Below are 14,251 nucleotides of genomic sequence, written 5' to 3' on the forward strand. Positions count from 1 at the left end.
GTTACATTATGTTTTTGTTACATTATGTTATGTTACATTATTTTATGTTACATTATGTTGTTGTTACGTTACGTTACGTTGCATTACGTTATATTATCTTGCTGTTACGTTACGTTATGTTGTTACGTTACATTATGTTATGTTACGTTACGTTACGTTACATTACGTTACGTTACGTTACGTTATGTTATGTTATGTTACGTTATGTTATGTTACGTTATGTTATGTTACGTTATGTTATGTTACGTTATGTTACGTTGCGTTATGTTACATTGCATTATGTTACATTATTATGTTGTTACGTTACTTTACGTTACGTTATGTTATGTTCTGTAATGTTATTTTCTGTTACGATAAGGTACACTACGGTATACTACACTACGTTACCTTACGTTATGTTATGTTATGTTACGTTAAGTTATATTATATGTTATATGTTGTGTTATTAATTATTTAAAAATAGCAAAAATGTCAATTAATTAATTTAACAAAATGTTTTAAATTTGACATACATTTACAATAAAATATACAATAGAAAAAAAAATACAAATAGAATAATGCATATTATTCATTAAAAAACTGTATAGCATAACAATGCTAAAATATCACTGCTACAGGAACATGGACTTTTGATAAAAGAAATATGTTAAATATTATTAAATATTTCATATATAATATATTTTATTATTAATAATGTTGTTTCTTTTTTTCCGTTTCTTTTTTTCTGTATGTTTTAATATTATCAAAATAATTCATTATTATATAATGTCATATGATAATGTAATTTTCAGTACTGCTGTGATTGTTTTACCAGCTGCTCTGCTGATAATAATATACAGTAATTTCACAAGAAGTTTAAGAGCGTCTGGAAGACTGTTCTGTGCCTGTATCTTGTTTTGTTAATTATATGTCTGATATTGAATCTCGACCCCAAACTCCAGCTCAGCCAGCGTTTCTGTGTCGACAACATGTTTTTATTCCTAATTGCTGATTGGAATCGTCTCCCTCACTCCTCGCCTCATGAACTGCAAAATCTCAGAAATAGAGTGATGCACCGAAAGTGGATGAGAGAGGAGGTTGTGTCCCTTTGTTGTGTTTTGCTGTTGTTCATGGATGCTCAGGCAGGGAATGGAGTGGAACAGGTTTTCAGAAAGCACAGCTGTACTGTTATTTGAGAAGTGAAGCGTAATCTTTGCTTGACACACATTTGCTGAATGATTCCTTGACCATTCTGCACATCATTGTTTTTCATTTAATTTGTCATTTAGCTAAAGAAAGTACTCTAATACATGTTATATGAAATAATTTGAATAATCGTTTTATAATACAAAACTTGCCACCATGATGCTAGGATGCACTGGGTGAGTTGCCAGAGCACTGATATGTGGTTGCTAAGGTATTCTGAATGGTTGCTAGTTGGAAGGTTGCTAAGATCCAAGTACCTAACCTGAAATCTATGATATTGTGCCTTTTTGTTTCTGTTCTTTTATTTTTATTTTTTTTTTTGCCTGTTTTATATTCCGCTTTCAATATCTTCCGCAAGCAATAGTATAGTGATGCTAACCTTAATAAACACCATTACGTGTAATATGTTTTAATTAGTATGAACAAATTAATAACTTTTAATAAATACTGCTAATAAAAAATATTAGCATGCTGTTACATTCTTTTTATAGAGTGTATAGGCCTATATCTAATGTGTGTGTGTGTGTGTGTGTGTGTGTGTGTGTGTGTGTGTGTGTGTGTGTGTGTGTGTGTGTGTGTGTGTGAAAAATGAGCGGGTGCCTGCGGTTACCCGCGGTTATGAGTCATCCAAAAATATTTTTTCATGATATTCGGGTTGCGGTCAGTCGGGTCGTTTGAAATAAAGATACCAATTAAAACTTTGTCATTTATATAGTACTAGACACAATTTTTAAATACATAAGCCTACACTTTATTGGCTGAATAACTGGCACGAATCTGCACTTTTAATAGCGAATGGACTGCAACATACTCTTGTTTAAGACCTGTAGTTGGCGAAGCAGAAAGAGCTTTTTGCATTGTATGCAAAATAAGTTTTTCTGCGGGACATGGTGCATGTGAGTACCACAGAATAAAAGCACATCATCAAGAAACATGCAAATCAGTGCAATCATTTTCCAATAAACCAAATGACCCACAGGCTGACAATTTTATTTTTAACACATTCATATCGCTCTACCGACTGCAGTAAGTTTGCCCCAGTATTTTTTCCAGATTCTGAAATAGCTAAGAGAGAAACTTTAGGTATTTTGAGTCAGGTAGTGTCTTAATCTTTTAGTCGGTGGGTTTAAAAATAAATATAGGCAACATATTAGGCTACAGAAAGCTTGAAATGTCTACTTTTAAATTAAAATATTCAAACCAAAATAAATAGGCTACTCTCTGATGATCCATATGAAATGTGCATTTCTCTCTGGCGTTCATGATGAGTCCACTTCGACAGCTTCATCTTAGCAGCGACACAGAAAACACCAGTTTATTACTAAACAATTAAATTCTCCTTGCTAATTTAGACACATTCATAATCATTACTTAAACCGGTTCTTTGTGGCAAGCTTTATGTGTGCGATCATAACGCTTAATATCCTGTAGGCTAGAGCCTATTTAAGTCATTAAATTAATGCATTTACTACTTTAAAAAATGCGGGTCAGGAGGAAGCGGGTCAGGTAGAATATTTTATTTTTCCTTGTTTGCGGTCCGAGTTGCAGGCGGGTCAGTTGAAACGTTGTTTGGGTGCGGGTTGTTGATACCCTGACCCGCGCATCACTGGTGTGTGTGTGTGTGTATTTTTGTAATTTTTTTTTTTACATTGGGTTGTAAATTGTATACTTTGTATAGTTGTGTGTGATAAATAATTATTAAGTTTGATTTAAACTCGCTTGAGTTCTGGTTCTGGCAGTGTAGCTTTGGCTCTTGGTGTCCAGTTTTATGCAAATGTTGTCTTGGAATGAATAAATATGCAGAAATAGTTATTTCACTGTCATCAAGTCAAAAGCTGGAAAGACGATTGTGAGAAAGAAGGACATTATTGAGATGCAAGCTCAGGCAAACACTGCAGGGCACAGACAGTAAATCTGATTAATATTCATCAGACATCAGGCAAGAGGTGGCACACATTTGCATGAAGAGAAGAATGTCAAAATGACAAATAAAATCTGCTTTCCTCCGCCTGGATTCACTGTGGCTTTCAGGACAAGTGCTGCTCGTGGGTTTGGAGGAGCTGGACCTGTAGAGGAAATGAGGGACTCCTTTAAGAAGAAAACTACTGGTCATAATTATTAGCATTAACTAAAACTAAATCCATTAAAAATACATACATTTTCATGACTTAAACTGAAATATAATAACATATAAAAATAATACATAAAATCCAAGGCAACATTAGTCATTTAGTTTAAGTTGAAGTACAAAAATAAGTAAATCTAAAAAGTAAAACTTAATAAAAATATAGTAAACATCACAAAAAAGAAAAATCTTTGTTTTTTTCTTCTTGTTACGTTGCACTTTTTGTTAGAAAATGTTTATTAACTATTTAATCAAGTTTATTTAAGGTATCTAATATTTTGATATACTTAATTTCCATGATCTTAATATTCTTAAAAATGAAAGTTTTTTTGTCATTGGGAAGTGTGTTGGCCTTCTTGCATTATTATGCTGTTACTTTATGATTATATATTCAGTGGCATAAAATAGTCTTTAAAAACACAATAATATCGCTTATTGCAAATATTTCTCTGTCAACATATCACACAATAAAAAATTGTTATCGTGACAGGCATATATATACATATTTCATAAAAAGCTTGATTTTTAATTCTTGCATGTATAATTTTAGATGTGTGAGGTTCACTTCATTTGGGACCTGTTTTGACATGATCCATAAAGCCACATTATATTAGATTACATTAATACGGAAATTAATCCTTGCTTGAGAAATCAAATTATCCCACTCAGAATTGCGTATTTGCATGGCTGATATTGAATTTAATGGCATGCATTATTCAGGCCTTCTTATTTATTTCAGGTTAATTAAATTAAAAGTCTTGTTTCCCAGTTTGCCAACTGCTGTCGCTTTGAGCATACGGATGACTTGTTCTGGTATATGTGTGTGTGTGTGAGAGAGAGAGAGAGTGTGTGTGTGTGTGTGTGTTTCCCATCTGAAGGGCTCTATTCTCAGTCTGTTATGAAGGTTAAAAATATGCCGGAGGGAAGCATCTTTTCTCTCTGCAGTTCTCATTGTCTTTGCTCCTTTCAGCATGTCTCCCAAATATAAAAGCCTAAAACAATAACTGTAATTAACTCTAATTTATAAAACATATAGTTCTGGCTGTAGATTCTGATTGGATGAGTCATATTCAAAGCTGATGTAAGACATCAGATATAAACGCATGTGTGCTCAGTTGGATGTCCATGTATTTGTACCATGTACAGTGGTAGTTATATGGTACTTCAAAGATTGTTCAAAAAGAAGTACAATAAACTAATCTATATTATATCTATAGTATTTGTTGCAATAATTGTGTGTGTGTGTGTGTGTGTGTGTTTTCTATGATTATAAATAATTCTGTTTATTGATTTTTGTTATCATTTTACAAATACAATAACTATATCATTTTTTTTATCTTTTAGATGCCATCAACCCCCAAATATGAACATCCTAAGGCAGCTTTATATTTTCACGTGTAAAATACTAAAAAGTGGAAATTATAAATATGTTTAAAATATTTATATTACATGACATAGATTTTTTTTACTCACAATAATATTATGATCGATGTGTTATTATGTACATTTATTATTACTATGTACTATTTATTTAAAAATGTATTTATTCATTTTTATCAATTTGTTAATTTTAAATGCATTTTTATTATTTATGTAAATAAAATTTTATTTAATTATTTGTAATCTTTTAATCAATATTTGTATTTATTTATTTATTTATTGTAATCAAATGTATATTTATAATTTATTTAAAATCATTTATTTATTTAGCTATTTATTTATGTTTTGTTAAATTATCATTTATCTAGGTATTTAATTAGTTTATTAATCTTATTTTTATTGTTTATTTATCTTCTTTAACTAAATGTTTCCATGGACTTCTTCCTCCAGATTTTTTCATTTGATTTTATTCTGGCTACTGTTAAGAATAGTGTTATTTTTTAATAATGCATGCACTTTTTATGCAGTTTTGCTTTCAGAATTATGAGTTTTATCAGCTTGACTATAAAACTACTTCAGAAAATGCCACACAGAAGAAGGGATCTGAGTCATTTAGGGACCAAAAAGCACATAGCACCCACCCAAAAGAGAACACCTTAGCAACCACGTATCAACAGCCTGGCACAGTAACACTCAATATTTCCTTCAGAAAATGTCAAAGTCTGTTTGCACACCGTTCTTACTGTGTTTACAGTAAAGTGAGTTTGTGAACGCTGCTCAGTTATTCAGTGCATGTCTTCAGGTCTGAGGTTCAGAGTCACGAGGGATTCACTCAGATGCCCATTAAATCACATTTAATCAACTGTGTGAATTGAAAAGTGCTTTCACAAGCCCTTGAGATTGTGTGTGTGTGTGTTTGTGTGTGTGTGGTCGTCCTGTACCTTATAGTGCTGTCATCCGCTGTGGATCTGTCCAGCTTGCTGAACCGACTTTGCCTGTCCGACCTTTTTTGGTCGCTGGGATAATTGCATTTTATCGATGATGTCCTTGAACGGGGACGGGACATATTTGAGTGTTTTTGGATGCCGTGTTGATGGACATGCACACAGACACACACTCACTTACCATTCATCCAGCTGGCAGACCTTTACTCACTGTGTGTTAGTAATTACTGACCATCCACACACACACATGAACACACTTTCTCTCTGAATATCACATTGGCTCCTACTGATCTTTGAAAGCCCTTGAAATGAGCGCTACACACAGCAAACACAATGACAGTGAATGTTAATTGAAATAAGGGTCATGTGTTTATATTGATTTACAGTCATGTTGATCACAGGGTTTAAACTGCTTTAGTGCACCGTATGTGACTTACTGCGATGTCATGATATATATTATAAAGGAACTGGATATTTACTTTTTCTGTGAGTGGTGTTTGCTCATGCAGAACTCACAGCCATGATGCTAGTGTCCTGTATTGGTGATAAAGTGTTATGTGTGTTTGCTAGTGTATTCTGAATGGTGTTCCAAGCAGTTGTTAGGGTGTTCTTGATCTCAGGTGAAAAATCTCTGTAACATTCAGTTTTTTAGACTCTGGTCCACTTTTTTATTATTGTCCAAGTGCATATAATGACTTAGTAAAGTAACAGCTTACAATCGCATTCATGTCTGGAGCACAGGAGACTTAAAGTGTTCCCAGACATCTTGACCAATGACTTGCCATTTTTATAATTGTAATATCAATAGTATCAATACAATAATAATTGTATTGATACTACATTTAAAAAGAGACGTTTCTAGCCTATTAAATCTTTTTGAATGGAGCATAACATAAGATATATTCAGACCATGCCCTAACGAAAGGAAAATATATTTACCAATATATTTCTTAAAATATATTGCGATATATTGTAATATATTATTTTCCCTTTTTATTCACTAATATTTTATATATTTGAATACATTTAATAATATATTGATGATACATATATTATATAATATATTGCAAAATATACAAATGATTGCCACTTTCAATATATTGCAATATATTGGAAAAAATAAATATATATAAGAATATATGCCTAATATATTACATTATATTTTCCAATATACTGCAATATATTTTTGTTTCATAAGGGTGTACATTTCTGTTACGCATTAATATTATCCCGGTTTGGACTGGAGATCAAGTTTAATATTCCATGATATTTCCAGGTTTTCAATGGACATGTCTTTCATTTTTTTATCAGAACATCAACAGTTGCATTATTGCTTTTACAGCCGAGAGATCAGAGCATGTGTTATGTTTGCTGAACAATGAAATGAAAACATGAACCTGATCAACATAACAGATCTCATCAGATATTGACGTTGTGCTGTGTGTGTGTGTGTGTTGCCAGGCTCCGCGGATGGGAACACTGATGGGTGTCTACCTGCCCTGCCTTCAGAACATCCTGGGTGTGATTCTGTTTCTCAGGATGACTTGGATGGTGGGCATCGGCGGCGTCATCGAGTCCTTCATCATCGTGCTCATGTGCTGCTCCACGGTCAGTCACACACCATGCAATAGAAATTTGAGATGAAATTAGACTTAACTTTAATGAAAAAGGCACACTTTGAAACATCCAAATGGTCTCTAAATGACGTTTCATTTTTGTTATGCAAAACATTATTAATACAGTAATTAGTTGTTTTTATTCATATTTTCATTGTATTTTATTAGTTTTTAGTATTTTTGTTATGTGCCAGTTTGTCAATTTTATTTCTGTTTTTTTTTATTAGCTTTTATTTTTATATTTTCTGTTTTTATTTAAATTTTGTTTTAATTATTGGTTCTTTTATTTGCCAGTCTGTGATTTTTATTAGTTTTTGTTTAAAAAACATACATGTTTCTAAATAGTTTTTTTTTTTCAGCTTTAGTTAGTTTAGTTTAGTACTTTTTAGTTTAATTTCAGTGTCTAGTAATTCAACTTCAACTTATTTTAAAATTTTAATTTTAAAATTTTAAAAGTTTTTTTTTTTTTTTTTTTTTTTAGTTTGTAATCTAATATTTATATTTTATTTTGGCTTCATGTCAATTAACAAAATGTTTTAATTTTAAAAGGGAGAGGCTATTATGTGAGTCTAGGAGAGCATAAATCTAAGTGGACGTCCATGACATGCGGAGTCCCACAAGGGTCAATTCTTGCACCGCTCTTGTTTAGCCTGTATATGCTCCCACTAAGTCAAATAATGAGAAAGAACTCAGCTTTAGTTAGTTTGGTTTAGTTTAGTACTTTTTAGTTTCATTTCAGTGTCTAGTACTTCATCTTCAACTTTGCTATGTGTCACCAAGCAAACATGCACTTCAGCATGCTAGGTTTGCATGTACAACCTAGACACTCCAGCGCCCATGGAAGTGCTATTTTTATCATGAGCTCAGTCATCTCACTATTTGCTCTTTCTTCACTCTTTCTCACATACACATGCTCTTGTTGAGTTTGGAATAGCATACTACAATACTACTCTCATAGTGTGCGATGCATTAAAATAGCCAGTATACACACATCCACACTGAGGTTAAATCACATGCAGATCTTAAAGGAATACTCCACCCAAAAATAAAAATTACTCACCCTCAGAGCATCCAAGATATAGAAGAGTGTGTTTTTTTATTGGAACCAATTAGGGAAAATTTAACATTTGCTCACCAATGGATCCTCTACAGTGTATGGGTGCCATCATAATGAGAGTCCAAACAGCTGATAAAAGCATCACAATAATCCACAAGTAATCCATACCACTCCAGATCATCATTTAACATCCAGTGAAGCCAAAGACTGTGTTTGTAAGAATCTTCAAACGAGTCCTCTATCAATCGTCCTGCTGCAGGTATTTAGGTCAGCATGCTGTTTTATCTGAATACACAGTGTGTGTTGACATGCATATTGTATTCTGATTATGTGTAATAAGCTGACAGCAGTTGATAAGCTGTTGGAAACTGTATTTATCATCAGGACTTATATAATGTGCTCACTAAAAATATAATCATTTCAAAATGTCATAAACGGTTTTGATAGGTTTGATAGTTTTAGCCGATGTGCAGAACAGCCTGTAGGATGTCACCCAGCTGTCATAGTAGGCCATCTTTCTTTTCCTGTGTCTCTTATTGCTCTAGTGATATTTTTAAAGGGTTTCATTGCCTCAGTATGAAAATATGAAAGTAGCTAAAAAGATTTTTTCAATATATGTTTTTTTTTACATTGCATAGCATTGCATTATTTTCATGACATTTAAAGGGATAGTTCACCTAAAATTTTTAAATCTGTCATCATTTACTCCCCAAACCTGTGGCTACCATCAACTGTTTGATTACCAACATCTTCTTTTGTAAATATTAACGACAAACCGGTTTTTATAGTTTAATGTGTCCAGATGTTTTACTTTTGTATTCTTTTTTGTTTTTCACATTATTCTTAGGGCTCATAAAACAATACTTTTATAAGCATAAATTAAACAGACAGACACTAGCATTAAAACTGGCTTAGTTTTCATGAAAATGTTACCATTCAAAAAATCAAAAAGGACTTAGTTTTTTTATGCAAAACATAATATAGTAATTGGTTTCTTTTTAATTAATATTTTAAATTGTTTAAATTTTAAACTTTTATTGCTCTTTCGATTTAAATGAGTTCAAACTTTGTTTACATTTTCAGTCTGTTGTTTTGTTTGTTTTATATCAGCTTTATTTCAATAAACAAAATATTTCAATAATTTGAGTCAATGACACTTTTGATACTGGGTTGCTCTGCTCTTATCAGGTTTAGTGAGATTCATAACATACATGATATAAGGTGCTGAAAATCATAAAATGCAACAGAAGTTTCTTACAGTATTTAAACCCAAGCAGAACTGACAGTGGTCAAGGGTGGCATGAGCAACACCTCAACATCCGTCTGTGCTTTCAGAATGAGTGCATATATGCATCATAATTAGAAGTAGCAAGACGCTATCAATGTCATCTGAAACTACCAGCTCGTTGCCAGGCGCCCGTCGCTTGCTTTTTACTGCGTTCGTTCTCCCATGGCAACAGATGGAGAGGAGGAGAGAATGCTGATTCTTTCATCCATCACCGAGATGCAGACGCTCGTGTCTTTAAGACAGACTGAAGCTGTCAGAAAGGCAGAAATGATTCATTAAAGGACAAACAACAGCATTGATCCACTTTATAAATAATCACGAGGCACAGAAATATTGACAGGCGGATGACAGACAGTGCCTTGGTTATGGATCGTGACAGTTGTGAAATGATTAAATTATTCATGGGAATGCATTAATACATGAATATGAATTGACTGTTGTGTATTCAGTGATGTAGATTAAATCAAATTAACACTTAACACTGAAAAACCTAACGAGAGCTGGCCGAATTCTAAGGAAGACCCAGAATGCATTGCACAATCTCAATCAACAATGGCAGCCAAATCAAGAGAAATGTTGATTATACAACCATATGAGGTTCCATTTCCAAAATCAGATCTTTGTGCAATAGGAAAATGCACTTTTCCCTCCATTCCTACTTGTGTTTCCTGAGCTCAGCTCTATTAAATTCAATTTCTGATGTGTCATTTGATTATGTAAATTCCTCCTCTCTAGGGGCCAAATATCGTCGGCACTCAGTTGCTGAGTAACAGTGAGGAGACTCATACCTTGAATTAAGATACTAGTTGACAAATAAATAATTTGAGTTTTTGTGTGTAGCTACAGTACCATGCAAAAGATTTTATTCAGCAAGAATGCATTAAATTGATCAAAAATGACAGTAAATACATTTATAATGTTACAAACGTTTTCTTGATGGTGAAATTAAAATATTTTTGTTTGAATTTTTCTTAAATATTATTTCTTTTTAAAGGTTATTGGCCTCGTTTATGAAAAAAAAATCTACATTGTAGGCTGATTGTACAACATTCTTGTGTAAATTATTGCATTTAGCTGAATTAAGTGATTTAAACAGAAGTTTGTTTGTAAAATGATAACTCTGTGTTATGAATCCCTCATGTAAATGTCAACTACGCAATATGTAATCTGTCAGAAAATGGGCCATTTGTTCATTCACGATTGTTTTCTAAACCTTTCGGTTGGTTGTCGTAGTATCTGTCTCATATTATTGGCTCACGCTGCTGAAGGCAGATGGTGTGATTGGCTGGGGAAACTAGTTCAAACAGCCGGTGCCCTTCATCGTCCAATCAGAGGCTTCAGCCAGCATGTGATTAGCATATGGAGTTATGTGATGATATGAAGAGTGTTTCTGAATTGCCAGTGGACACTGTGTGTGTGTGTGTGTGTGTGTGTGTGTGTGTGTGTGTGTGTGTGTGTGTGTGTGTGTGTGTGTGTGTGTGTGTGTGTGTGTGTGTGGGTGTAAATGGACCAGATCTCACATGAGTCTCAGTTATAGTCAAGAAAAAACACTTAGCATCAATTAGTGTCTTATTAAAACCAATCTCAGAGAGAAAACTACTGATCATTCACTGATTCAAGTCAAATAACACACTTGAATTCTCTCAAGGTTGTTCATAGACTTCAATCTGTCTATCTGGGCTCCTTTATGTTTCATTTAAGCATCAACTTTGTCCCAGAAGTTTCTCCTGAGATAACCTTGGTGTTTTTCTCAGCAGAAACGTCTGAAAACGAGGAGACGTCTTTATTTGCTCTCCATTTAAAGTTGATATATAATAATTCATGCAGTGGATCGGAAATGATTTTGCTTTGGCTTTGTACAGTTTTGTATTTATGTGTAAGTGTCTGTCACATCTCCCTGACAGTGACGTATAGTGTTCACACATTTTCAAAGCAATCAGCCCCAAGACATCTTGTACGTTATAATGATTCTAACAGAATTAAAGGGTGTTTATAGACAAATAATGAGAAACACAAAATTAATGTTCGTCTGAAAACTAAGTAGAATCTTTCTTTCTCTCTTGCTCTATTGATTGAAACACTCATTTGTTTCTGTCTGTATGTTTCATGTCACCTTCTAAAGAAGCATCAGTCTGACGGCATCAGCTCATTCCCTTTCCTCCAAAATAGATGTATTTGCATTTCTGGAGATAGCTCGGTGCTGTTTTAAAGATGGCTTTAATCTCCAGGACGTTTTACAATTGCTTTGGCTCAGTGCAGCGCTATAAGGAGACATCTCATCCTTTAAGGAGACAGAAGAGGTTTCAAACAAGATCAGAATAAATCTGGTACTTTCAGTTCTACTAAATTGCTTTAATCAAGGCGATCTGACACAACTATAGATCAACACTAAACACCTTCCTGCTTTCACAGTCTCCCGCTTTGATTCCAGATCTAACTATTTCTCTCTCTCTCTCTCTCTGTCTCTCTCTATCTATCTATCTATCTATCTATCTATCTATCTATCTATCTATCTATCTATCTATCTATATCTATCTATTGTCCATCCATCTATCCATCCAAGTGAATCATATGTTGATTCATTGAATCAATTAGAGTAGTTTGTTGATTCAGTGAAGGATTCATCAGGCTGATTCAAACTTTTATCTTCTGTGAGTCTTTTTGAATGATTCATTTAAAAGAACCTGTTAATGGGAATCATTTATATCTATCATCCATCCATCCATCTGATGCCAAAGTAATGAAACCTACAGTTCAGTAAGTAAATCAGACATTGATTCACTGAATCAGAGTAGTTCACTCAGTAAAGGATTCATCAGAGTGATTCAAACTGTTTGAAAGATTCATAGGAATCGTTTTTGAATGAATCAGAATTTTTGTTTTTATTTTCAGGACAAAACATTTTCTTGTCATCATTTTGTACACAATCTCAGAAACCATGATGCTCTGTTTGTTGTTGGTAGTTTGGTGCTATTGTCATACTGATATCATCCTAGCGTAATTCTTTCTATTGAATTTAAAATGTTTTTATTCAACTAATCAGCTCATCTTTTCTCTCCTTCGGTGTGATTTCTTTTAGACGATGCTCACTGCCATCTCCATGAGTGCTATTGCCACAAACGGCGTCGTGCCAGGTAAGCAAGCCCCTGCTGGAGCTTAACATGTGCATGAGGGTCGTCTTGGAAACAGGAAGCGGTCACCGTAGCAACAACAACTCCTAGCAATGAGCAGACAGCAATATCCTCAAAGCTGTATTTATGTATTCATAATTGGCTGAGCGTGTCTTGTCCTAATGAAAGCCTCGATCTCATCTCTTGATTGGAGGAGAGCAGAGGTGAGGTGAAATTGCCGGGTTCTGTTCCCCGTCCGTTGTTCATCCGCAATAAGCTGATATTATCTCTATAGCGTTAAAAGACTCTTTATAAGCATGCTTAATATTTTCCAAGAAACAGGAAGTTGTAATTGTGGGTTGTATTGTGCTATTTTTCTGAGCTGTCAAAATCAGAGTGCTTTCGTTAATATCCCAGCAGATCATAACTTCCTCAAATTAAAGCTTCCTAAAAGGGTTTTCTGTTTGCGTCAACAGCTGGAGGCTCCTATTACATGATCTCTCGTTCTCTGGGCCCTGAGTTCGGTGGAGCTGTAGGCATCTGCTTCTACTTGGGCACCACCTATGCTGGAGCCATGTACATCCTGGGCTGCATCGAGATCCTGCTGGTGAGATCCACAACCTGTGTGTTTCATGAGAGTGTGAAGTTTTTGTTTTTTTACAATCGCTAAATATTGTTGGGGGTAAGGTGAGTTATGTTATCAGAGATTACTTTTTTCAAGTAACACAATAGCTTCTTATGAGAGGCCAGACCTAATTTATATTTAATGCCATAAACTTTTTGGTGCATATTGTCAGTTTCACCAATCTAAGGTGATATGATATGATATGATATGATATGATATGATATGATATGATATGATATGATATGATATGATATGATATTATATGATATATGATATGATATATGATATATGATATATGATATATGATATATGATATATGATATGATATATGATATATGATATATTATATATTATATATGATATGATATGATATGATATATGATATGATATGATATATAAAATGATATGATATGATATGATATGACATGATATGATATATGATATATGATATGATTATTCCACTTTAGAAAAAAAAAACATTTCTTAAATAAAAATGTATGTTTAATTTGGGCCTAAAAATTGATGACATATATATATATATTTTTTTTTTTTTTTTTTTTTTTTTTTTTTTTTCAGGTCATTTTCAGATGACCCAAACATGTTTTCATCAAATTCAACCATTTTTACCATAAAAAATACAGGGTTGCTGATGGATGTACAAACAATATATTTAGCAATTTTAAGTTATATAAACCAAATAAAAATTATATATTAAATAACATTTTATTTAGATTTTTATAAATGTTGAAATAGTATTATTTGTTTTATCAACCAGTGGTGTTCCCTCAGGATTCTTTACAGACTCCTTGAGCTGCATGTAGGAAGCAAATAAGTGTTGCTGAATTGATGAAATACACACACACACACACACACACACACACACACACATCAGCTAGTCGCTATGGTGACCTGTTCATTTTT

General features: G+C 33.4%; 1 pseudogene; it reads left to right on the top strand.

Annotated features, from left to right (window-relative positions):
• Positions 1-14,251, top strand: part of LOC113078345 (solute carrier family 12 member 5-like) — a 120,388-nt pseudogene that overhangs the window by 89,652 nt on the left and 16,485 nt on the right.

The sequence above is a fragment of the Carassius auratus genome, unplaced genomic scaffold (assembly GCF_003368295.1).
Source record: "Carassius auratus strain Wakin unplaced genomic scaffold, ASM336829v1 scaf_tig00025400, whole genome shotgun sequence".
Lineage (NCBI taxonomy): Eukaryota > Metazoa > Chordata > Actinopteri > Cypriniformes > Cyprinidae > Carassius > Carassius auratus.